General features: G+C 33.9%; 2 pseudogenes; both read right to left on the reverse strand.

Moving 5' to 3' along the window:
* LOC102746321 (uncharacterized protein C11orf98 pseudogene) overlaps positions 1 to 21,932 on the reverse strand; it is a 48,743-nt pseudogene extending 26,811 nt beyond the window's left edge.
* Positions 21,933 to 22,902: 970 nt separating this feature from the next.
* On the reverse strand, positions 22,903 to 23,285 carry LOC115936505 (large ribosomal subunit protein eL43 pseudogene; annotated as a pseudogene).
* Positions 23,286 to 26,974: the final 3,689 nt, after the last annotated feature.

The following is a 26,974-nucleotide window of genomic DNA, read 5'->3' on the forward strand; positions in this document are numbered from 1 at the left end:
GGGGGTATGCTTAAACACCCTGAGCCAGTAAGTTTTTCACCTTTTTCCATTGGATTAAGTGTGTGACTTAAGAAATGATGTCAATTTTCAGGCAGTTTACAAGTCTGCCTCACATTCGTCTGGGGACTTGAATATACTCTCTTCAGGACTCTTAAGATGGTGTATTAGATTTTAGGAGACACAATAAGCAAGTTGTGGATTCTAAATTGATTTACATATAGCTACCCATGCCTGAGAACAACTTAGAAAATATTCCCTCAGGGAATGTTTTAAATTCACTTTGTACACAAATAATGTACAGGATATAGAAAAATTTACTCTCCCACACAATTTAATAAAGTGAAATTATTTTAAACTTTTGTAACAATTTTCAAATTGGCATTCTATGTCAAATAAATAATTTTTAGAAATTAATGCACTTGAAATGCACAAGTGAATAAAGGTCCCTCATATAACCCTTTTATAACCATGCCCACTTCTCTCACACCCCACTCCATCTTAACTCCTAGAACCACAGATCATTTTTCATTTCTATTATTTTGTCATTGGGAAACAGTTTTATAAATATAATAACATAGCATGTAACCTTTTGTGATGATCTTTTTCATTCAAAATAATTCCTTGGATATTCTTCTAGGTTCTTATGTTTATCAATAGTTTGATCCTTTTTATTGTGGACTGGTAGTCCATGATATGAATGTACCACCATTAGCTTAACCATTCATCTCATGAAGAACATCTGGGTTGTTTCAGATGTAGACTATTTTAAATAAAATGGATATGGACATTTATCTAGAGGATATTGTGTTAGCATCCTTTTTATTTATCTGGGATATAAGCCCAAGAATACAATTGTCAGATCATATGGTGGTTGCATGTGTAGTTTTATAAGAAACTTCAACACTGTTTTTCCAAACGGGCTTTACCATTTTACATTTATATCAATAAGGAATGAGTGATCCAGTTTTTCTGCAACATTACCAGCATTTGGTTTTGTCAACTTTTTTTTTTTTTAATAGCTATTCAGGTGGGCATGTAGTGATATTTCAGTATGACTTGATTTTGCATTTCTCTAATGATTAAAGATGTTGATCTTTTCATGTGTTTATTTGCTATCTATATTTCCTCTTTGGTGAGATATTTGCTCATACATTTCTTTTCCATGTTCTAATTTCATTGTTGTTATTGTTTTACAGTTGTGTTTTGAGAGTTCTTTAAATATTCTACACACAAGTTCTTTATCAGTCTGTGATTTAAAAATATTTTTTCCCAGAGTGTAGGCTATTTTTCATTTTTAATAGGATCTTTCACAGAATAAAGTTTTGAATTTTGATAAAGTCCAATTTACCATCTTTAGAAATGTTTATGGGTTGTGTTTCTGTGTCAAATTAAAGTATGCTTTGCCTAGTCCTAGATCCAGATTTTCTACTGTTTCTTTCTAAAAATTTTATAGTTTTACATTTTACTTTTATGTTTGTGATCCACTTTTATGTACATTTTATATATTTTACATAATATTTTTGTATATTTTATGTAAGAGATTGTGTAGAATTGGTGTTAATTCTTATTTTAATTTCAGTAGAATTTGCCAGTGAAACCATCTGGGCTTGGCAATTTCTTTTAGGGAGTTTTAAGGTTATGAATTCAGTTTCCTTGTTAGTTATAGAACTATTCAGTTCTCTGTTTCATATTGTACAAGTTGTAGTAGTTTGTGTTTTTGAGGAATTGGTTCATTTGATCTAAGTTTTCAAATTAATGCATGTAAAACTGTTTATAGTATTATTTTGTTCTCTTTTTGAGGTCTTCCATGTCTGTAGTGATGCTTCCTATTTCAAATCTAATATTGGTAATTTGTATCTGCTCTTTTATTTTTTTTGTCAGTATTGCTAGGGTTTTGTCAATTTTAGTGATCGTTTCAGTGTTGAGAAGAAGAAATCAAGCAGTGAAGATTAAAATAAAATAACTTGTATACATATATAGATATGAATATAAATATAGCTGTATGTATATATATATATGCATACATAAACACATATGTATAATCTTTCAGAATATCTTTTCTGTAATTTCAGTAGAAAAATGAAAACAAAGCTGAAGTTTGTGTATAGATAGACCTATCATTCAGCAAGACTTCATTGATTTATAACTTGGATAAATCTGATCTACCTAGACTGCCATTTCATTTTTATGTTATTAACATGATAGCAAAATGTTCCCATCTCAAAGATTCCATTCTCAATGAGGTTGTCCCTGATCGTTCTATTTAAAATAGTAGTATTCTCATATCCATATATCCTCACCTTCCTGCTTTTTTCATTTCAGATAATACTATTTACTTTACAATATTTTACTTATTTATTTTGTTATTGATCTGTCTTTCCTGACTACAGTGTAACCACCATGAAATCGGGTTATACAAACCAAGTGAATAAAAACTTAATAGCAACATTTGACAGTGCCTTTTGCAGTTTTATATGATTGTTTTCTTTTTTTTTTTTTTAAAGATTTTATTTATTTATTTGAGAAAGAATGAAAGACAGAGAGCATGAGAGGGAGGAGGGTCAGAGGGAGAAGCAGACTCCCTGCCGAGCAGGGAGCCCGATGCGGGACTCGATCCCGGGACTCCAGGACCATGACCTGAGCCGAAGGCAGTCGCTTAACCAACTGAGCCACCCAGGCGCCCCTATATGATTGTTTTCTAGTCTGCAAATTAGTGTAAAAACACCTATATTTGGTAACATGATATAAATTGGTTTTTCTTATTTTATGATGTTTATCTGCTTTTTATAATTATAATGGAAGGGTCCCATCTTTAGTATAATGTGATTAAACTCTGATTTAAACAAAATTTGATATTTTGTAGCTTAAAGACACAACTCAAATGAAGTATACAACTGAAAAATAACTTCTGTACTACACTTTTATCTGCTTACTTTATTACTTTTTTCCTCAAAAGCCCATTCACTGTCATGATGATGAGTACACTGAGATTCACAAACTCTAATTCCATGCTACACCTATTTTGTGAATATTAGAGTTATATTTTCATGGCCTCATAAATAAAAATTTCAAATTCATATTAACTTCCTTCAAAACTGAGCTCATAATCTCCCCTACTAATTGCTCCTCCTATATTTTATCTTATTTGAGATATCATCTAGTTGCTTATTTCATAAATATAGCAGTCATGTTGGATTACTCTATTTATCTTATGTTCAACATTCACTTGCTACCAAATGTTTAACAATTCCACTCTCAAATCTCTCTCCTTTCTTCATTCCCATTGCATGAGGTTCCTGACACTCATTAGGTCTATTCTAGGTTATTGTTTAGTAGAAGTTTAAGTAATAAATTCAGACTTGAAACATTACTTTTTAGATTAGGCTCCATATATGTCCTCCTCTCTTATTCTGCTAAATTTCACTAAACAACTACAAATATAGAGACATACTCAAAGAAGCAAATCTCTGATTTGGTGGCACACTGCCCGTAACAAACCTAAAATAAAGCATCATCCTAGCTTTACTTATCTGTGTTAGAGACACATATCTCATCTGTATTTACCTTTTTGAACTGTATTTGGATATTTCTATTCACTATATTTAGCAAATCTGTGATTCTAATAGCATTTTGGACATGACTCTAAAATAATTTGAGTGAACAAACGACAATAGAATAATGCCAGATTTTTAGGCATAATACTTGAGTGCTGTGTATTTGTGATAATAAGAAACAATAAGACATTCAATATGCCCAATATTGTTTGATATTTATCTATCAGGTATTTCAATGTGCTTGTTTCCTAAAGGATTGTATATGTAATAATTAGAATTGGGATAAAGCACATATTTCTAAATGAGTACTCTGATTCTGTTGTAGGTTAAAGGGCAGAGTTGTGATAAAAAATATCAAATATGATTTAATGGCCTAAGGTTGTATACTTCCTTTGAGATTCCCACTTTTAATAACCTCCAGTATCATGGATAAAACTGAGGCAGTAATCATTACTGAAATGGATTTTCTGGCAGAATTAGACATCGCCTCTAAGAATCAATAATCAGTTGAAACTAACAGGGTGATTAAATGACCTCCTTTTTATTTTACCTCATGTTGAGTTGCTTTTTAATCTTGATTTAGAGTCACACTGCTAGAAACAAAGATAAACCGAAGACTTAGAACATTAGAGCAACAACGTGAGGCCTATTCATTATGAAGGGTAAAGTCTCCTTTCCTTCAATCAAGGCATTTCTAGCTAATCAATGCATTCTAAAGGAGAAACTGAACACTCTAGGTACAGACTGTATAAACACCACCACCTAAGGTGGCAGCTTCTTTATAAAGCTCTGCACCATTAGCTTTGCTATGGCAGGTGCTATATATATTTTTAATTTACCATGCCAGTGATGCTGGGGGATATCTTTGTATTGACCAGTAATGTTGTCATTAATTCTTTTCATTCATGTAGTTTATCCCTCCCATCTCTTTACAGCCCCCAAAATAACTGCCTCAAGTAGGCAGCAAGTTAATTCTGCTAGCCAGCTATTTTCTACCACATACAGGAAATGGAACCGCTTACCAAGTAGAGTTTTACAAAGTTTGCCCTGTCAGTTACTATGTAAACAACTGTATTGACCAATGGATTATTTTTATTCATCTACTAATAATATACACATATGACAGTATGGAAATGAAATTTGTTATTGTGTTCACCTATAAGAAATAATTAAATTTATAAAATATAACTTTGTGAAATTCAATAAAATTCAAAAGCAAAATTTGTTTGATCTTTTAACCAAAGGAAAGTCAGATAGATAAATAGATGGATAGAAACATAGGTAGACAGAGATAGACAGATGCACATTTGTGCATCCACACGTGTGCATGAAGGGGAAAAGGAGACAGAGAGATAAAGACTTTTATATATCTTTAGGCAGAGTTTTATTTACAATGATTTTTATCTTAAGCCTTAGATTCTTCATAGATTGAACATGTTTTATATCTTTATAATAAATATTTCATGTTTGAAGTAATATAAATTAATAAGATTATAACAGAACAAGTGAGATATTAACAGTTATCATGCATCTTCTCTTCAAAGGGTTTTTTTTTTTAATTTTTATTTATTCATGAGAGACAGAGAGAGAGAGAGGCAGAGGGAGAAGCAGGCTCCCAAGGAGCAGGGAGCCTGATGCCGAATTCGATCCCAGGACCCTGGGATCATGACCTGAGCCGAAGGCAGACACTTAACCATCTGAGCCACCCAGGAACCCTCTGCAAAGGGTTTTAAAATATAATTTATAATCAATTAATAAGCCTCACTGCCAAATAGTTCTCAAAGAGTTATTTAATAACAATGAGCTAATTTTCAAAATGTTGCAACTGCATACTGTGAGCTTTAAAATTTTTCACTACTGCCTTGAGAGTCACTTAGGAAAAATATTAGACTTTCTAAAGAAATAGGTTTTTAAAAATGTTTTAGCATTATAAAATGTCCCAACTGTTCCTCTTCAAGTGAAAAATGTGATTTCATTAAATTTTAGACATTAATTTTTCAAATTCCATTTAGTTATTTTCACATCCTCTTACACATCTTTAATACTGTACAGTTTGACAAGGATAACAGAAAGGTGTTCTGTACTTCTTAGAGCATCTTTATAAGAGACACGTGATGTCTGACCATATCTCCTTTTTGTGAGGTTAATTTTGATCAGCATGTCTAGATGCTCTCATTTTGATCCATCCATATAAAATTTGCTGTTAGCCTCTCACCTAAGCACTTTAACTGCCATCAGTGATGATTGTCTACTTCCATTATTTCTTTAATGGTGGAATAATGGTGATATTTTAATTCTATCACATCTTCCTCATTCATTATCTGGAATTCTTTACACTATTCTAGGTATCATGAAGTATAGTTCATTTTTCTTTTTTTTTTTTTTTTAAGATTTTATTTATTTATTTGACAGAGAGAGACACAGCGAGAGAGGGAACACAAGCAGGGGGAGGGGGAGAGGGAGAAGCAGGCCTCCCGCCAAGCAGGGAGCCCGATGCGGGGCTCGATCCCAGGACCCTGGGATCATGACCTGAGCCGAAGGCAGACGCTTAACGACTGGGCCACCCAGGTGCCACCATGAAGTATAGTTCAAATAGGAAATACAGAATAAATCTTTGACTTGTTCTCATCCCAATTATTCAGAATAACAATTGGTTACCAAGCATGTAATAAAGGGGATAAATATATATTTTTATGATGATTATTAATCCAAAGATGTTAGCATATTTGATCTTCTTCTCTCAATCTATGGCAGTTATTATTTTTGATGCTCGTATTGTCCCATCTCTGCAGTAGTCTGTTAAAGTTTGTTTTGTTATGTTTAATATAAGCCCACTGGTAATAATAGCTTCCATTTTATTTTGTATGATAAGATGTTTCAGGCTCATCCTACACATATTCTATTCCAGATCTGGAATCAGATATTTTCCAAGGAGCTTTCATTCTTTTTTTTTTTTTTTTTTTTAGATTTTATTTGAGAGAGAGAATGAGAGAGAGAGAGCACATGAGAGGGGGGAGGGTCAGAGGGAGAAGCAGACCCCCCGCCGAGCAGGGAGCCCGATGCGGGACTCTATCCAGGGACTCTGGGATCATGACCTGAGCCGAAGGCAGTTGCTTAACCAACTGAGCCACCCAGGCGCCCTGAGCTTTCATTCTTATTAATGAACTGTTATTACAGATCACAATCTGGACACTAGCTTCTCATTATAGTTGAGTTGTTCATTGTTTTTCGATTTTTCAAGGCACACAGCTAGAAACAGGAACACATGTATTTTATTTTCACTGTGGTTAATTTAAGGCTACTAACATGGCATCACTGAAGACAGAGTTGAGAAAAGATGCACATTGTACAATAGCATATTATGTTTTCACCATACAGATACAATAGATGTAAATCTCAAGATTATAGGTGTTAGAAAAAGGTAATAAGATAATTAGAAAGTAAGGTTTTTAGTATTTCTTGCCTTAAAATTTTAATATAATATATTTAATTGTATGGTTATATAATCTGTTAATAATAACTGTAACACTGGGCTCACAAAATTATTGAAAATACAAAAAAGGTGGAATGAGCTGGCTCAAGCACCCAACTTGTAGGTATACATTAAAAAAAAAAGACATTTGAGGGCATTTGGGTACTAATTTGGTTTTTGATATTTAAGAAATATTGTAAACTTTTTTAGGTGTGAAAATAGTATTCTGGTCTTGTCTTTTACAGATACATACTGAAATGTACATTTATAGGTATTAGTGATTATGAGTCATGTGTATATGAGGGTTCATAATACTATTCTAATTTCATCTGCCGAAAAAATACTTCCATAAAATGTGAAAAATATAACATATTGATTTTCCAAATTCCAGAAATACAAAAAAAAAAAACAACCACAAAGTAAGGTCATCATCCTCAAGAGTCTTATTATACTGGTATACATTTCAAACTTGTAAAAAATTATTACACTGTTGATAAAAAGTTTAAAATGTGCTGTAATTATAAACAGTGGAGAGAAACTAAATACATCTGGGGGACTGGGAAGGCCTTTTTGCAGAAGGGGGTCTTAATATATGTATATGAACTTGCCAAATGATAAACAAAGATAACATTTCACACAATAATCCTTATATGCAGCAAATGAAGTTTTGAAATTATAGAACATATTGGTAAATAGTAAAAAAACAATTTGAGCTTATTGTTTCTTTCAGATTATGTATTTTATTGAAAATAAAGTACTTTACATTATGATTTGGTATAATTTTTCATTTTAATTAATTTTTATCAAATTAGAGTTTTGGCCTATCTTATTAAAATTATTAATTATTCTTATTTTAAACATGTTGTTATGGTTAAAAGTGTATGGGATAAATCTGTGATGTCATTACACAAAAAAGATAGCTATTGAAATGGCTTTCTGTGAACTAAATTATTCAAAACTCTAGTTAAGATTTAAGTTATGTGTTTCAATAATAGAAAGGAACTTATAGATCCCATTATTGGGTTACTGACTGAGGAACATTTTAGTCCCTGCTGTCCAAAGGATTCTCAATCATGCTGCTGAGAGCATTTGATATTTTGAACATAAAGTTTAATTTAATAAAAGGATAAAACCTAAAATAGTCCATATTGAGACATCTTCTAAAACACTATTATAACTATCTGCAGATACTTATCAAATTAGAGACTCTAGGGATTATTGTCCAAATGGGAAGCTAAGGGTATATATAATTTGAAAATATTCCCCTGGTGATTTTTTTTAAGATTTTATTTATTTATTTGCCAGAGGGACAGGGAGAGTGAGAGAGGAGAGCACAAGCAGGGGGAGTGGCAGAGGGAGAGTGAGAAGCAGACTTCCTGCTGAGCAGGGAGCCCAATGTGGGGCTCAATCCTAGGACCTGGGACCATGACCTGAGCTGAAGGCAGATGATTAACCCACTGAGCCACCCAAGCATCCCTCCCCTGGTGATTTTAATAACTTTTTTCATATTATACTTATTCTGAATCCATTGAGGACCGCTGAACCCATGTTAATGAAAGAGGCACATCCGAAGGTATTAAAATATTTGGGGAAAGTTATTGAAACATGCTTCAAGTGTTGACTTTTTTAAAAAAAAAATAAAAGCCTATGATATTAGGAGAATGGAAAAAAGAAAACAAGGCAAAGATAATTAAAGAAACAAAAAGAAAATTAGAAAATCAAAATTATATAAACAGGAAAGAAGGGTATGGAAGAGGGTCCAAGAGAAGGAAAAAGAAAAATAAGAAAGAATAACGTCAGAGCTAGAGGAAGAGGACTATCCATACCCTAATCACAGCCATGGAAGTTTTGATTCTCCTTCCACTACTTTTTATGTTTATCCTCTTTATCACTCTCTTGTCATTTTGCTCTTAAATTAGTTTTTATCTCACTTTTATACATAACACCTTTTTATTTTTTATTTATTTTTAATTTTTTATTATGTTCCATTAGGCAACATATAATACATCATTAGTTTTTGATGTAGTATTCAACGATTCATTAGTTGTGTATAACACCCAATGCTCATCACAACACCTGCCCTCCTTAATACCCATCACCCGGTTACCCCCCCATCTCCCTTCCTTCTGTAACCCTCAGTTTGTTTCCCAGAGTCCAGAGTCTCTCATGGTTTGTCTCCCTCTCTGATTTCTTCCCATTCAGTTTTCTCTCCCTTCACCTGTGGCCTTCCATGTTATTCCTTATGTTGCACATATGAGTGAAACCATATGATAATTTTCTTTCTCCGCTAGACTTATTTCACTTAGCATAATTCCCTCCAGTTCCATCCATGTCAATGCAAATGTTGGGTATTCATCCTTTCTGATGGCCGAGTAATATTACATTGTATATATGAACCACATCTTCTTCATTCATCTGTTGAAGGACATCTTGGCTCCTTCCACAGTTTGGCTATTGTGGACATTGCTGCTATGAACATTGGGGTGCATATGGCCCTTCTTTTCACTACATCTGTATCTTTGGGATAAATACCTAGTAGTGCAATTGCTGGGTCATAGAGTAGCTCTATTTTTAACATCTTGAGGAATCTCCATACTGTTTTCCAGAGTGGCTGTACCAGCTTGCATTCCCACCAACAGTGTAATAGGGTTCCCCTTTCTCCACATCCTCACCAACATTTGCTGTTTCCTGTCTTGTTAATTTTAGCCATTCTTACTGGTGTGAGGTGGTATCTCATTGTGGTTTTGATTTGTATTTCCCTGATGGCCAGTGATGTTGAACATTTTTTCATGTGTCTGCTAGCCATTTGTACGTCTTCTTTGGAGAAGTGTCTGTTCATATCTTCTGCCCATTTATTGACTGGATTATTTGTTTTTTGGGTGTTGAGTTTGAGAAGTTCTTTATAGATCTTGGATACCAGCCCTTTCTCTGTAATTTCATATGCAAATATATTCTCCCATTCCTTGGGTTGCCTCTTAGTTTTGTTGATTGTTTCCTTTGCTGTGCCAAAGTTTTTTATCTTGATGAAGTCCCAAAAGTTCATTTTTGCTTTTGTTTCCCTTGCCTTTAGAGACATGTCTTGAAAGAAGTTGCGTGGCCAATGTCGAAGAGGTTACTGCCTATGTTCTCCTCTAGGATTTTGATGGATTCCTGTCTCACATTTAGGTCTTTCATCCATTTTTGAGTTTATCTTTGACATAACACCTTTTTAAAAAAACAAAGAATTCTATAAGATTTATAATGAAAACCAATTTTTTTAATGCATCACTGGTTCCCTGTTTTAATTTCTAGTTTATTGAAGCAACAAGTTTATACTATTTTACTAAAAATAAAATGCTTGTTCTTCTGTTTCCTGATATTCCATCCTATTCACTCCCTCCAGGTATGGGTAACTATATTATTAGGTTTTTATATAGTCCTCCATTTAGGATCTATAGCCTTCCGAAGGTGAAATAGGAAAATCTACCCTTCTTTTAACCTCCCCTCACACAGCAGTATCACTTTCTTCCATCTTTGCCAGTTCGTTAATATAGTTTACTAGGGAGCATTTTTTTCAATTATTGATAATGACTATGTGAATATTACTCAACTAAAGACATGTAGTGTACTGTGATTATATTTTCTTGTTTTCTTACCTACTTTTCTTCTTCTGTATCAGTAACCTGTCCTCCAACTCACTGGAAGGTTAAATTTACATTCATCCTTTAGCAACCCTCCAACATTCTACTCCTGTCAAGTACTGGTTTTCTCCAGGCTTGGTTCTAATCCTAGAATCTCTCTCTGTCACTATCCTGAGGATTCTTTTCATCTTTCCTATTTGTTAGATAACAGTTTCCTTCCCTTCCTTTCTCCTTTTTCATGGCCACATTATCTTCCATCTTCATGAGAAACATCCTATAGGAGACAAAGTTTCAAGATGCCATGTATATGAAAGCATATTTAGTCTACTTCCCACAGGAATGTTAATTTCTCTGAACATGTCTCTCTCTCTCTCTCATCTTTCTATATATATCTATGGAGAGAAAAAGAGGAGCCTAGACAGATCCATCTTTCTCTCCTCCTTCTCTGTTGGTCTTTAGGGACTTATGCTTAATGTCAGTATAATGGGCTTTTAAGGATGAGTGGATGCAAAGACACATTCCATCTACCAGGTTCAAATAAAAGCCACTCTCATATTTAATATTTTCTAACTAACTTTCCTTATTTACAACCTTTTGTTTCTTTGTCTTACTGTCTTATTAGTCCCTTTTTACTAATTCATTCATTTATGTTTCTTCTTTCACTAATACACTTGCAAATAATATACAAAATATTTTGTGGGCCTTCTTCCACTCAAAACCATTGGCATATTTCTCTATCCTACTTTTCTTTATATTCCTTTCACTTCTCATCTTTTGATTACAGACTTTTTTTTTTTTTAGAGACAGGGAGGAAGAAAGAGGTGTAGATTAGCAGACGGAGAAGAAGAAAGAGAATCTTAAGCAGGCCCCATGCCCAGCAAAGAGCTCAACTTGGGACTTGATCTCACAACCCTGAGATCATGACCTGAGCTGAAATCAAGAGTTGGATGCTTAGCTGACTGAGTCACCCAGGTGCCCCTTGATTTATGGACTTTTTTTTTATTTTCACTATGACATGGCACATCTACACATTTTTTAAACATGTACAATTTAGGGGCACCTGGGTGAGGTGTCAGTTAAGCATCCAACTCTTGGTTTCAGCTCAGGTCATGATCTCATTGTCCTGGGATTGAGCCCCATGTAGGGCCCTGCACTCAGCATGGAGTCTGCTTAAGATTCTCTTTCCCTCTCCCTCTGTTCCTCCGCTATGCACTCTTTATCTCTCAAATAAATATATAAATCTTTTTAAAAATGTACAATTTAAATAAAAATAGTGAAATAAGTACCCTCCATAGTAATCAATAAAATGTTTGCAAGGACCTGAGAAACCTACTGTGCTGCTCCACAAAATATCCCATTCTTGATTCCCCCAGAAGTTACCATTATCCTAAACTGTGCATTTACTAAACCTTTGCTAAAGATAAAGTGTTGGGTTCAATCTGTCTTTCTATATGAATGAAATATGTCCTTTGTGACTTGATCTGTTCATTCACTCAATATGTTTTTGAGATCTACTTATGCTGTACATTTAGTAAATTTTATTATTTTGTTGTTTTTCCTTGTGTACATACCACAATTTAATAATCCATTATATGATTGATGAATATTTGTATTTCCATTTTTTTAATCTTTCTATAAAATAACAGCTATCAATATTTCTTTTGCGTCTCCTGGTGTATATATTCAAGAATTTTGATAGACTATAAACAGATAGTTAAATAAGAATATGTGAATGTTCTTCTTACATTCAGAATAAGGACTAAATAATGAGAGCATGTGAATTTTCAAGTTAATAGGTAATTACAAACTTTTACCAAAGTAGTTGTAGCAATCTGCATCCTCATCAGCTGTATATGACATTACGTTGATTGAACTTTTCCAGAAAATTTGATATTAACAGAATTATACTGATGGCATGGACCCTGGGGTCTTAGATCTTTGCAGTTTCCTATAAAACTCACTACTTTGTGTGGGGGGGGAGGGGAATGAGAGAGATCTAGCCTATATCTCTTATTCCCCATGCCTGATGTTGTTTGCTGGGTTCTGCAGAATCTGCCTAGTGAAGCCAGTCCTCTGTGTGACCAATTGCTAGACTTCCTGATTTTACTTCTATTTTTTATAAGTGCAGAAATTAAAAAGATTTTTCTTTTTTTTTACATTTTTTTATTTTATTATGTTACGTTAATCACCATACATTACATCATTAGTTTTTGATGTAGTGTTCCATGATTCACTGTTTGCATATAGCACCCAGTGCTCCATGCAGTACGTGCCCTCTTCAATACCCATCACCGGGCTAACCCAACCCCCCAACCCCCTCCTCTCTAGAACCCTCAGTTTGTTTCTCAGAGTTCATCGTCTCTCATGGTTCGTCTCCCCTTCCGATTTTTCCCCCCTTCATTTTTCCCTTCCTACTTTTCTTAACTGTTTATTCAGTATGTAGCTGTTAACTCCAGACCATCTTTCAGAGTGTCAGGTCTGCTATATTATAAAAAATAGAAGTTCGCTGGTTCATGTTTTGAATGGGGTAAAAAAACAAAATAAATGATTCTGACAAAAGAAGCTATAGTAATGAAAAATTCTAGATTTTTTTGCATTCTTTATTGGTTGTTGTATTATCTAGCCTTACAGCTACGCCAACAAAATAACAATAACAGGATAGATTTATCACATTTTAAATATGAACAACTTATCCTCTTTGTATCTCATTTTTGTTTTGTATATGGATATAGTGAGAATATCACACTTGTGAGATTTTAGAAAACACCTACTACTTATTTTTAACTATTACTGAACCCATCGTATGCTGAAATGAAAAACATAAATTGAAATATATGATACTACAAATTTCTAAAAACAGTTGAAAAGTCCCTCTTGCTCTTAATCTTTTGCTCTCACACTCACATTCTCATAAATAAACACAAGTGCATACACATGTACTTTGGAATTCACGGAGAAGGAAACTGAATTTCATAAATAATTCTTGAAAATGGTTTAGAATAACAGCAAAAATATGTTCCACTATTGTAATATATTTAAAGAATTAAACAAATTCTTGTAGAGCTGATCAGCATTTGCAGAGGCTAAAAAGACATGTTTTTCAGAATCATAAAATAGGGGACCACATTTGTAGCATACAAGCTAAGATATAGACAAGCATCGGATTTAAAACAACAAGGCAAAAACCTTAATGTCTTTAGAAAATCCTTATAATGGAAGTCTTTATGTCAAAGCTTATTCTTAATTCTAGCCCTGCTCTTTGAATGTTTAACTTAATATAGCTGGGCCAATCCATCATCCAAAAGCCTATTGAGTGCCTACTATGTGCCCAGCATGAGAGCGGCAGAATCAGGCACCTCTGACATTTTGATTGTTGGATCTGATTTTCTGTCACCTTCTTTCAGGCTCCCCCAGAGAGAGAAAACCTGGAGGTAGCACGCTGTGTCCCTTCAGGGAAATCTTAATGAGACCTAGCAGTTCAGACTGACAACCTACAATCAGACCTGATTTTTACTGCCTTTCTTTTAGAATGAACATTGGTCTTTTTATTATGCTGCTTTATAAGTCCTCTATCCTCAGTCATTTCATTTTTACATATTTCTACATGAAAAAAATTAATGAAAACTTTTATTTTCTCAAATGAATGATTGTAGTAGAGGCTGACCTCAATTACTAGTGCAAAGTTGTTACCTTTTGAGTTGAAATGCAAACATAAAAATCTTCACCTTTAAAATATTAATAGGGTAAATCTAAAATAGTTTACAGAATTTTATTTACAGTTGCTCTTTCAGTTTTCATTCTTCTGTTTCTTCAGACTTAACCTTAAAATCTACGAAGCTGTCTTTTATAGTATTTTTCCTTTAATTGGATTTTTTCACTAATCACCTTATTTTTCCTAATTTCTTGTCTAATAATAAATTAATTTGTGTCTATTTGTGTTGCTGCAATGCTAAGTTTTTTTTTTTTTAATTTGATATTGTTAATGCTCATTCAGTATATCATTACCTGCCCATACACTTTTGAGAATCAGACTAGGATTCAGGTCAGCTATTACAAATGGCAAACAAAATAAAAATCTCTTTTCTAGTAGATGGGTCCGAAGTAGATATCTAGGTCTAAGGCCTGAAATTTCAAGCTTTGGGTTCAAAAGTACACAGAAAGATTATCAGATTGGATGATTTTAGAAGGTTGATATGGGGAGCTATGTATTAGAAGCAATATGGTGGTCTAATCATCAACTATACTTTCTTGGCAGGGAGAGATCTAGGTTTTGTGGTACCTGAAGCTTATACAGGGTGGACGCCCTTTAAGAAAAGAAAATATATTAGTAATATAAAATTTGGGGCCCCTCCCAAGACCTTAGGAAGGCACCATGGTAGTTAGAGGCCCAAGAACTTAAGGTTTATTTGATTCATGGTAAATCTGCCTCTGCTCTTAGATGAAATTTCTAATAAGATTAATCTTAGATAGAATATAATGTCTGTGTATTTAGCGTTGCCTAATACATCAACTGATAAGCTATCTCAGTGTTAAAATACTTGATGTGCTGAGACTTCTTAAAATTGTTCTAAAACCACAAATTGTGGTGAGTACAGGCATTGTATTGAATTTATGGGTGATGAAATGGGAATATTTTATCAAGGGAGACTGGGAAAAGCTGAAGTAGGAGAAATGAGGCAAGAAATGGAGAGTAGAATTGTAATGGGAAGACCAGATAATGCAATGTGATGCACAAAGAGAAAACACACCATGAAAAAATGATGGTGGTTTTATATAAACTGTGTAAGTTATTTCAGAAACTAATTAATAATCAAAAATAACAGTTATATAAGAGAGGCAAAAACTCTCAAGTGCAAAATTGGTAGCAAAAGTGCTGTCATTTTCAAACACAAAAATAATATGTTAAATGGCTTAGATTTAATGAGAAATCATTCACATTATTATCAGACAAATGTCTTAAGGAAAAGCTGAAGAATATTTTTCTACGGGCTTTTTCCTTGGCCTATATTTGACCTGCTTCTTTTTTTAATTCAAATGTCACATTTTTTTCACCCTTAGAAATGACAGATTCATCTTTTAATGACTTAATCCGAGGACTAGTAATTCTACATAGAAGTGTAAGTCTATGACGATAGAGTAAGTCAAGGAAAAGGAGACTTGTTAAAAAAAAAGAAAAAGAAAAGGAAATGATTGGTATTATAAAAGTTATTCAGAAAAGTGTGAGTGAATCTAAGGGACAAATAATTCTGTAGCATGTCATGCAGTGAAGTAAAGTAACAGTATTATAGATGTGATTATGCTTCTTGAGATAACATTTGCTTGATCATAAACTGACTTTAATATTATATTATCATTACAAAAGCATTTTAAATTAAAATATATAAGAACTAGGCTTGGTAATAGATGGGTTGAGAATTTTAAAGTATCAAACCAAAATAATAAATTATTATGTATTTTTATGAACATTTTAGACAATCATAATGCCTGAAGTCGAAGTAACAGATGGATTAGGACAACAGATGGACAATTTATTTCACAGACTGAATACCTGAGACCACAAGCACCCACTTGGAAAACCAGGACACACTGATCTATTGCAGCAACTAAATTATTTGTTGATATGATGTTCATATGATGAATATTTGTTTATGATTAAAATTAAGAAAAAATAGACAAAAATGAAATATTGTAATGAAATAATTAAAACTAATTCACTAAACCAAATTATTGAAAAACTGCTAGATGAGCAGTTTCTACCTAAGAAGTATTCATTCTATTATAAGGTGCTTTGCCAGAAGTATTGAATGTTTCCATGTCCAGTTGTTTACTCAAGATAGCTATCATAAAATGTATGTCATATATAAATATAAGCATAAAAATATGCAAGTGGTAGTTTAAAACTAGATTGATCATTAATAAATGACGTTATATAATTTTAGATGGATGCTGTGGTATAATTTGCCCATTTTTCAGTTCACATGTCACTAGATGAGATATTTCTGCTTGTGATTTTGAACCTCATGTTACATCAATAAAGGTAGATAGAAGGGAATTGTCAAATATTTTAAACTATTATACTAATATAAAATACAAACAAATATTATGTCAGCATTTATTTCAAAGAGGTTATTTTAAGTGTCCAGGTTGTTTTAGTAGTTACATATTTCTTCAGAGTAGCATCTTATATTATCACCGCTCAAAAAAGAAAAAAAAGGAAAACTATGGCCTTGAAAAAACATTATTCTCATAAAAATTTTAATATATCATAGCTGTAGAAATTTTGAGTAATACTTGATTAGCAGCATTCCAGTTTGGGGTAAGAAGTATGGAATAGTGACCTAGCACTAAATTGGACCAACACTAGTTTCAGTACTATTTTTTTTTTTTAAAGATTTATTTATTTATTTGAGAGAGCGAGAATGAGAGAGAGTTCATGAGAGGGGGAAGGGTCAGAGGGAGAAGCAGGCTCCTCGCTGAGCAGGGAGCCTGATGCGGGACTCGATCCAGCGACTCCAGGATCATGACCTGAGCCGAAGGCAGTTGCTTAACCAACTGAGCCACCCAGGCGCCCCTAGTTTCAGTACTATTATAAGCCGGTGCCCAGTGGAGGTATTGACCTTGAAAGCCTTATGTTTCTTTTCTGCAACATGTCAATGGCCTTTATGGTCTTATTTTATGTCTATGTTATGGTTTATATATCTTTTTTATTCCTAAAATTTTGTAATTTAATGTAATGAAAGTATAAAAATTACAAAAAAGCAAGGATAAATAGTATTAGAGTCAGAAGCATGCCAAAGATTTAGTAGTATGTTATGGATACAAAGGTTCTAAAATATCAGATATAATATTCCAGATATACTGAAGATCTCCTGACATACTTTGGACACAGAAATTCTAAACATTTAATATTTGAGTAAAAACTCTATAAAGTCGGGGCACCTGGGTGGCTCAGTCGTTAAGCGTCTGCCTTTGGCTCAGGTCATGATCACAGGGTCCTGGGATCGAGCCCCGCATCGGGCTCTCTGCCTAGCGGGGAGCCTGCTTCTCCCTCTCCCACTCTGCCTGCCTGTGTTCCCTTTCTCACTGTCTCTCTCTGTCAAATAAATAAATAAAATCTTTAAAAAAAAAAAAACAACTCTATAAAGTAATACACAGGAAGATTTGAGTACTTTCGAATCCTTCCAGAAACAACAAATTGAAAACTACAATAGAAGAATATGAGATTGGGTAAGGACTTAACTTTTGAAATGTCACTTTCTGGAACATGTGCTGTAAAATCATTGTTCAACCAGGTCCCTTCTCTCTTCCTCTACACACGTGCACACTCACACGCACACAGAGCTATTCGCTTAAATTGCCTGCTTTCCTAGTGACAGCCTATTCTCAGTGGAATTTGTTTGCATTTTGATGTGTGCCAATCAGCCTTCATTTTCAAAGGAATACAGTGACAGCTTCTTCCTCTAGTGATAACTCAGGTTATAGATATGATTTGATTCTTTAGTTACATAAGTTATGATGATAATCTATAATGATTGAAACTCAATTTCTTTTTTTTTAATTTTTAAGGTAATTTTATTATAAAAATAATGTTCCTCCCTTAGAAAGAGTTAACATTTATTGAATGGGCCACTATAATTGCATGTACTTTGCTTAAACTAACTCATTTATTCTTTTTTTTAAATTTTATTTTATTATGTTAATCACCATACATTACATTAGTTTTTGATATAACGTTCCATGATTCATTGTTTGCGTATAACACCCAGTGCTCCATTCAGTACGTGCCCTCTTTAAAACGCATCACCAGGATAACCCATCCCCCCAACCCCCTCCCCTCTGGAACCCTCAGTTTGTTTCTCAGAGTCCATAGTCTCTCATGGTTCGTCTCCTCCTCCGATTTCCCCCCCCTTCATTTTTCCCTTCCTACTATCTTCTTTTTTTTAACATATAATGTATTATTTGTTTCAGGGGTATAGGTCTGTGATTCAACAGTCTTACACAATTCACAGCACTCACCATAGCACATTCCCTCCCCAATGTCCATCACCCAGCCACCCCATCCCTCCCACCCCCCACCACTCAATTTCTTAAAGAATATATAAGCAACAAGACCAAAGAACTTACTTACGAAATAACATTGCAAATAAACTCTCTGTTTGCACACACATATACACACACACACTAATTAAATAACTATAAATTATAGTACAACAGTAAGTTGTAAAGTTTATCATGAAATCTATTTGGTGAAAAGATTGAGGGAGCAAAGCAAATCAGGGCTTTTGAAATATATATTTTACACTAACATTTGGAAAATAAAGACTCAAAATACTAAATTGACAGAAAATGTTACTTAAAGAGATATCTCTGATAGGGATGTTCATATTCAGTGGATAAATGGTAAAATTTAAGAACTACTGAACTCTGGGAAGATGTCAGGAAATTGGATATAAAGGTATTCATTTTTCTGGGTACATGGGGCATAATTTCATACTGGGGACTAGTCAGGGGACAATTCTTTGTGCTAACTAGGAATAGAATTTGATGGCTTGCATTGTCTTTGCAAAGGAGGGAGTAAAGAAAAGAAAAAGCAAGAGGGGGGCAATGTCTGTTTGACCCCAATAATTTGGAACACATTCACAGTGGAAGTATGCGGAGCTATAACTAGAAAAAGTAAAAACATTAGTAGAGGTATTTTAAAGATACAATAGAAGTCTGTGAATCTCTGTAGAAATAACAATGACAGAGGCTTTTTACTAGCATAAACTTTGATCAATTGAAAAAACAAATCTTGCAAAGTTCCTGTAGATAATAAGATGATCCCAGGGTAAGGAACCATATGTGCAGAGGCAGCAAAAAATATGAGAGGGATAGCAAGGAAGAAAAGAATAATGGAATGAATCCAAACACAAATCATTGCTTTGTCACCTTTTATTATTGACTTCTGCAGTTCTTTAATGATTAGGGAATTGAAAATCATTGTTGGTACACCTATTGTTTATCAGATTGTTTGTTGTTTATTACTAGTTTCAGTAAGGCTTAGAGTAAAATGTATGGGGTTCTCTTTTAATAATGAGTTCACCATTCTTTTTGACTCCTTCTTTTATCTTGGTAAAGAAACAATCCCTCCCACCTCTGACATCTGGGAGCTGATCTGAACTATCAGCTCCCAGAGTTTCATTTTGCTGATGCCGTCCTGGCACTTACAGACAGAGTATGGAGACAAACATAAACCATTTCACGGAAAACCAACATCAGACAAGTCACTCTGTGACTGTGATTGATCAAGATAAAAACAAGACCACTCTATAATCATGTTTGAACACAAACAGAAACAAGAACATTGTCTAAACCACAAATACGCCAAGGAACTCCAGATCCTAGCTATTGTGAGTGACTGGTGCTTTTTGTGCAATTATATTTTTAACGTTCTATTCTTCCTTCCTTGTAATATGTAATTATATAGCACTGCTTCCTTCTGACCTGATAGAATCCACGAAAAAACCTCTTTTCCTTTACCTCAGCCCTAAATCACCTAACACTAAGTCCTTTCTAACACTTTCCTTTTCTATGATTGTGAGGTCTCCATTTTTGTATGATTCAATAAAGCAATTGTGACTCCAAATATGTTCCTGGTGGTATTTGCCTGAAGGGCATTAACAGGTATAATGATAAAGTCATTAAAACTTTCTCCTCCTCACCCTGATGTCATATGTAGATGTCTAGACTGGGAATACTTTGCCTTTTCATTGTAGTCAAGATTCTGGTCCTTGAGACTGGCTTATCTAGTTTTTCTACACATTGTATCTATTAATTCATGGATGCATGTTTCTTAATAGTTTCTTAATAGTTTATAGACCTAAACTATGGTGATGATGTATGTAGATTAGCAATTTGTTGTCCCCCTACAATCCTCACATATGAAAGTATACTCTTCCAAGTAAAACTGTACTATGTTCTTGAAGACATAATAACCACTGATTTTTTATAAAAAGTTTCCAAAAGAAGGGGCACCTGGGTGGCCCAGTCAGGTTAAACATCTGATTTTGGCTCACGTCATGATTTCAGGGTCCTGGGATCGAGCCCCATGTCGGGCTCTGCACTCAGGGGTAGTTTGCTTGCCCCTCTGCCCTTCCCCCGTTTGTGCGCTGTCTCTCAAATAAATAAATGAGATCTTTAAAAAAAAAAAAGGTTTCCAAAAGAAAATTGGGGCTTTTGAAGAGAAATAAAGCTTGTACCAGTAAATTCTAATGTAATGCATTTCTTTTGCCCCAAAATGTCTCAACAGCAGTAATTGATAAAGCCTGTGTATGATTTCTGCTCATATGTTTTGATGACTTACTTTTAGTAACCTATTTTAAAAGCCCACTCAGAGACTTTGAGACACTGTGGCATATCTTTTTCCTGTCCACTTACTGGTTTATTTATTCCATAGGTGATTTAGAATTTCACTTTTGTAGAAGTTCAGAGTGGAAGTGAACTGTGGCACAGATGCAATGTGGCTTCACAGTTAAGAGCCTGTCACTTGAGTAAGACTGTCTGGATTTGAATGACCAATCTACCAGTAAATGTAATGTCATCAAAGTTATTTTTTATCTTGTGTCTTAATTTCCTTTTAATATAGAGATAATTGTATCTACCTTTAATGGTTTCTTTGAAAATTAAATGAGTTAATATGTGTAAAGCCTTTGAAAAGTGCCACCATATAGCAGGCACTGAGTTAATGTTGTTAAATATTCATAAAAAGTCCAGTTTCCTTTGACCACCACTCCCAGTCACAATATACTTAGAATTACATATTTATTGGGTATATTTCTGAACTACTCTATGTGTATGCACACATTTATCTGTACAGAATATATTATTGTAAAAGAAATAAAGGACATCATACTGTTCTTATATAATTTCAGTCAGGTTTATTGAAGGTAAAACTTATATATAGTAAATTTAATTGTATGAAATGTGAAGGATAGATCAAGGTTCATTTTTTGCATATGAATGTTTATTGCTTCTATACCATTTGTTGAAAAGATTATCCTCTTTCAATTGAATTGCCTTTGTTTCTTTGTTACAACTATTGACCATATTTCTGTAAATTTCTTTCTAGACTATCCTTTTTAGAATTGAAGCATAGTTGACATACATTACATTAGTTTCAGGTGTATAACATAGTGATTCGAGAAATTTACATGTTATGCTGTAACAAGTGTAGCCACCATCTGTCACCATACAATGCTATTACAGTACCATTGACTATATTTCCTATTGTGTACCTTTTATCGCCATGATTTAGTCATTCCGTAACTGGAAGCCTGTACCTTTCACTCCCCTTCACCGATTTTGCCCATCACTTCAGCCCCCTCTGTTCTAGCAATCATTATTTCTCTATTTATGTCTCTGTTTCTGTTTTATTTTATTCATTTCTTTTATTTTTTAGAGCCCACATATAAATAAGTGAAATCATATGGAATTTGTCTTTCCCTGACTTATTTCACTCATCATAATACCTTCTAGGTCCATCCACATTGTCACAAATGGCAAGAGCCCATTCCTTTTTATGGCTGAGTAATATTACATTACACACACACACACACACACACACACACACACACACAAAATACCACACCTTCTTTATCCATTCATCTGTTGATGGGTACTTGGGTTTCTTGCTTAGTTTGGCTATTGTAAACAGTGCTACAATAAACATAGGAGTACATATATCATTTCAAATTGTGTTTTTGTTTTCTTTGGGTAAATACCCAGTAGTAGAATTACTGGATCATATGGTATTTCTATTTTTAAGTTTTTGAGAAACTTCCCTACTGTTTCCCATAGTGGCTGGATCAATTTACATTCTTACCAAGAGTGCATGAGAGTTCCTTTTTCTTCACAACCTCACCAATACTTGTTTATTGTTTTTTTGATTCTAGCCATTCTGATAGGCATAAGGTGATATTTCCTTGTGGTTTTGATTTGCATTTCTCTGAGGATTGGTGATGTTGAGCATCTTTTCATGTACCTGTTGGACATGTGTTATGTTTCCTTTGGGAAAATATCTATTCAGGTCCTCTGCCACTTTTTTAATTTAATTATTTGTTCTTTTGGTGTTGAGTTAGTTCATTATACATTTTGGATATTAACTGATATCAGAAATAGCATTTGCAAACATTTTCTCCCATTCAGTAGGTTGCCTTTTCATTTTGTGGGTGGTTTCCTTTGTCATGCAAAAACCTTTTTGGGGGTGTAGTCTCAATAGTTTATATTGGCTTTTGTTTTTCTTTTCTTTTTTTTTGTTACATAAATTAACCTATTTATTATAGGCTAGCAATGTTTCAAATGGTGAAACTTCTACAGGTCTTTCAACTCCTTCAGTCTTCTGATGGCAGACTTCACTGTGACAGCAGAAGTGGTGTTGTAGGTCCACGTGCCACCAGCGACGGTTTTCATGCAGGAGCCACAATGCCAGATCCCCACAGCTCATCTTTTCATCTTGGTTTTGCCACAGAAGAAGCAAGTGTACTTGGCATGCTGGCTTATTTCAATCTTCTTCACCATTTTCCTGAGGGAGGCACCATAACGGTCCTGTATTTACCCACGATTCTGACCTTCTTGGTGCATTTAGCCATGTCGCCGCAAACTAGGTCTCGGCTTTTGTTTTTCTTGTCTGAGGAGGTATATCTAGAAAAATGTTGCGACAGCTGATGTCAAAGAAGTTACTGCCTATGTTTTCTTCTAGGAGTTTTATGGTTTTATGTTTCACGTTTAGGAATCCACTCTGAGTTTATTTTTGTGTATGTTGTAAGAAAGTGATCTAGTTTCATTCTTCTGCATGTAGTTGTCCAGTTTTCCTAGCACCATTTATTGAAGAGACTATCTTTTCCCCATTGCATATTCTAGCCTCCTTTGTCATAGATTATTTGACCATATAAACATAGGTTTATTTCTGGGCTCTCTATTTTGTTCCATTGACCTGTGTGTCTACTTTTTGCCAGTACCATGCTGTCTTGATTAGCATAGCTTTGTAGTGTATCTTAAAATTTGGGATTTTGATACCTCCAGCTTTGTTCTGCCTTCTCAAAATTGCTTTCACTATTCAAGCTCTTTTACAGTTCCATACAAATTTTAGTATTATTTGTTCTAGTTCTGTGAAAAATACCATTGGAATTTGATAGTTATTGCATCATATAGATTGTTTGGGGTAGTATGGGTCTTTTAATAATGTTAATTCTTCCAACTCATGAGCATGGAATATCTTTACATTGTTTGTGTTGTCTTCAATTTTTTTCACCAGTGTTTTATAGTTTTCAGAGTACAGTAGACTGTCTATTCTAATCAACAGGTACATAAACTTTCCTATAACCGTAGTATCTTAATTGATAATAACCACTCACTAAGTATTAAAATCAGTAAACCTTGGAACATTTTTCTTTTTCATTTTTTTTAGTCTAGCTCATTTGTCTTTCCATATAACTTTTAGGATCATCTTGTCAATATCTACAGAAATTCTTCCTGGGGAGTTAATTAATTTTAATTAGTTTTCTTCTTTCCTTATATAAGTATCAAATGCTCTAAATTTCCCCATATGCTCGTGATTTTCTGATTCCACAGTTGGAATTGCATTAAATCTAAAGATCAGTTAGGGGAAAATTGACATATTAAAAATGTTGGGTTTCCAATTCATGGACACTGAATTTGTCTCCAGTTGTTTAAATTTTCTTTGAATTTTATAATTTTTTATAATTTTCCATATACACATCCTGCAAATGTTTTGTTGGACTTATGCCTAAGTATATCATTTGCTAGGTTATTATAAATTGTATTTTTTGCTTCAAATATCTATTGAGAATGTGTAGACATATGATTGTTATTTATATGTTAACCTTTTATATGCCAACATTGGCAAACCCACATTAATTCTAGGATCTGTTTTTATAGAATCCTTGTGATTTTCTATATAGGTACTCATATCACCTATGAAAAAGAATAGTTATATATTTTCCTTTCAATCTCTACTTTTTAAAAATGATCTTTTAAATATGTCTTGCTTTAATGGACTTGCTAGGGCTCACAATAACTAGATATGTTGACAATAAGTATCCTTACCTTGTTCCCAATCTAAGGCAAAAGCATTCAATTTTTCATCATTAAGTATTGTTAGCTTTGGTTTTTGTTTTTGTTGTTTTGTTTTGTTTTAAAGAATATATGTGGAAAATAATCAATAGAACTAAAAAGCACCCCATGGAATGGGAGAAGATATTTGCAAATGACATATCTGGTAAAGGGTTAGTATCCAAAATCTATAAAGAACATATCAAACTTAACAACCCAAAAACAAATAATGCAGTTAAGAAATGGGCAGAAGATATAAATAGATATTTTTCCAAAGAAGACATAGAGATGGCCAACAGACACATAAAAAGATGCTCAGCATCACTCATCATCAGGGAAATGAGAATGGGAAACCATGGTGAGACACCACCACATTACACCTGTCAGAATGGCTAAAATTAACAACACAGGAAACAACAGATGTTGGCAAAGATGTGGAGAAAGGGGAACCCTCTTACACCATTGGTGGGAATGCAAACTCGTGCAGCCACTCTGGAAAATGGTATGGAGTTTCCTCAAAAAGTTAAAAATAGAACTACCCTAGGATCCAGCAATTGCTCTATTAGATATTTGCCCAAAGGACAGAAACATACTGATTCAAGGGGCACATGCACCCCAATATTTATAGAAGCATTATCAACAATAGCCAAATTATGGAAAGAGCCCAAATGTCCATCGACTGATGAATGGATAAAGAAGTGGTGGTTTATATATAATATATATATGCACAATGGAATATTATTCAGCTATCAAGAAGAATGAAATCCTGCCATTTGCAAGGATGTGGATAGAGCTAGAGTGTATAATGCTAAGCAAAATATGTCAGTCAGAGAAAGACAAATATTATTTCACTCATATGTGCACTTTAAGAAACCAAACAGATGAACATAAGAGAAGAGGAAAAAAAAAAAAAAAAGGAGGCAAACCATTAAGAGACTCCTTTTTTTTCATGTTTTATTCATGATTTTATTGGGAAAGCCTCTAGAATTTTGTCATTATGTATAATACTTGCTGTAGGTTCCGGGTAGACATTCTTCTTTTTTATTTCATCATGAAAGACTCTTAACTATAGAGAACAAACTGAGGGTTGCTGGAGGGGAGGTGGCTGGGGGATGGGCTAAATGGCTATTTAGGAGTGTACTAATTGTGATGAGCACTGGGTGTTACATGTAAGTGATGAATCACTAAATTCTACTCCTGAAACCAATATTACACGATATGTTAACTAACTAGAATTTAAATACTTAAAAATATAACAGATGTGGAATTTTTTCAGTTTTTTACCTTAATTGATATTATTCCATATTTTCCCCTTATTTCTGCTAATTTGGTGAATTATATTGGTTTAATTTCAAATGTTAAAACAGCCTCCCATTACTTTCCAGTATGACCCATACTTGCTTATCACACATCATCCTTTATTTCTCAACTCCCATATATTGAGTTAGTTTCATACATTATTCTCTGTATAATTTCCAAAATACCTTGTTACTAATTTTGTTGTGACAGTCAGTTATCCTTTAAAGATTTTTTAAAAATATATTTTATATTTATCTTAATTTTAAAAAATTTCTGTTGCTTTTATTGTGTTATATTTATGGCACTGATCCAAATTTACATTTGATATCATGCCCCTTGCTTTACCTTATAAGACAGTTCTGAAGATAATCGGAAGACATATTCTCTAGGGTTTGTTCATCTAAAATGTATTTGACTTGGGGCGTCTGGGTGGTTCAGTCGTTAAGTGTCTGCCTTCCGCTCAGGTCATGATCCCAGAGTCCTGGGATCGAGCCCCACATTGGGCTCCCTGCTCTGCGGGATTCCTTCTTCTCCCTCTACCAGTCCCCCTGCTTGTGTTCCTTCTAGCTGTGTCTTTCTCTGTCAAATAAATAAATAAAATCTTTTTAAAAAAATAAAATAAATAAAATGTATTTGACTTCAGTTTTAAAATATATATTTTATTGGATATAAAATTTGGGGCTGTCAGTTATTTTTAAAATGTTTTTAATGTGTCACTCCATTGTCCTCTGTGGTTTTTGTTTGTTTTACCAAAAGCCTGCTGTATTTCAAATTTTGTTTCCTTCTGACTGTCTTAAATATTTTCTCTTTATTGTTAGAGTTAGCAGTTTAACTATGTGTGTATATGTGTGTGTGTTTTATGCCATTATGTCTTCAAATATTTCTTCTGTCCTCTCCCTTCACTCCTTTCCTATTATGAC

The sequence above is a fragment of the Leptonychotes weddellii genome, chromosome 8, assembly GCF_054177405.1.
Source record: "Leptonychotes weddellii isolate Sample4059 chromosome 8, ASM5417740v2, whole genome shotgun sequence".
In the NCBI taxonomy this organism is placed as follows: Eukaryota; Metazoa; Chordata; class Mammalia; order Carnivora; family Phocidae; genus Leptonychotes; species Leptonychotes weddellii.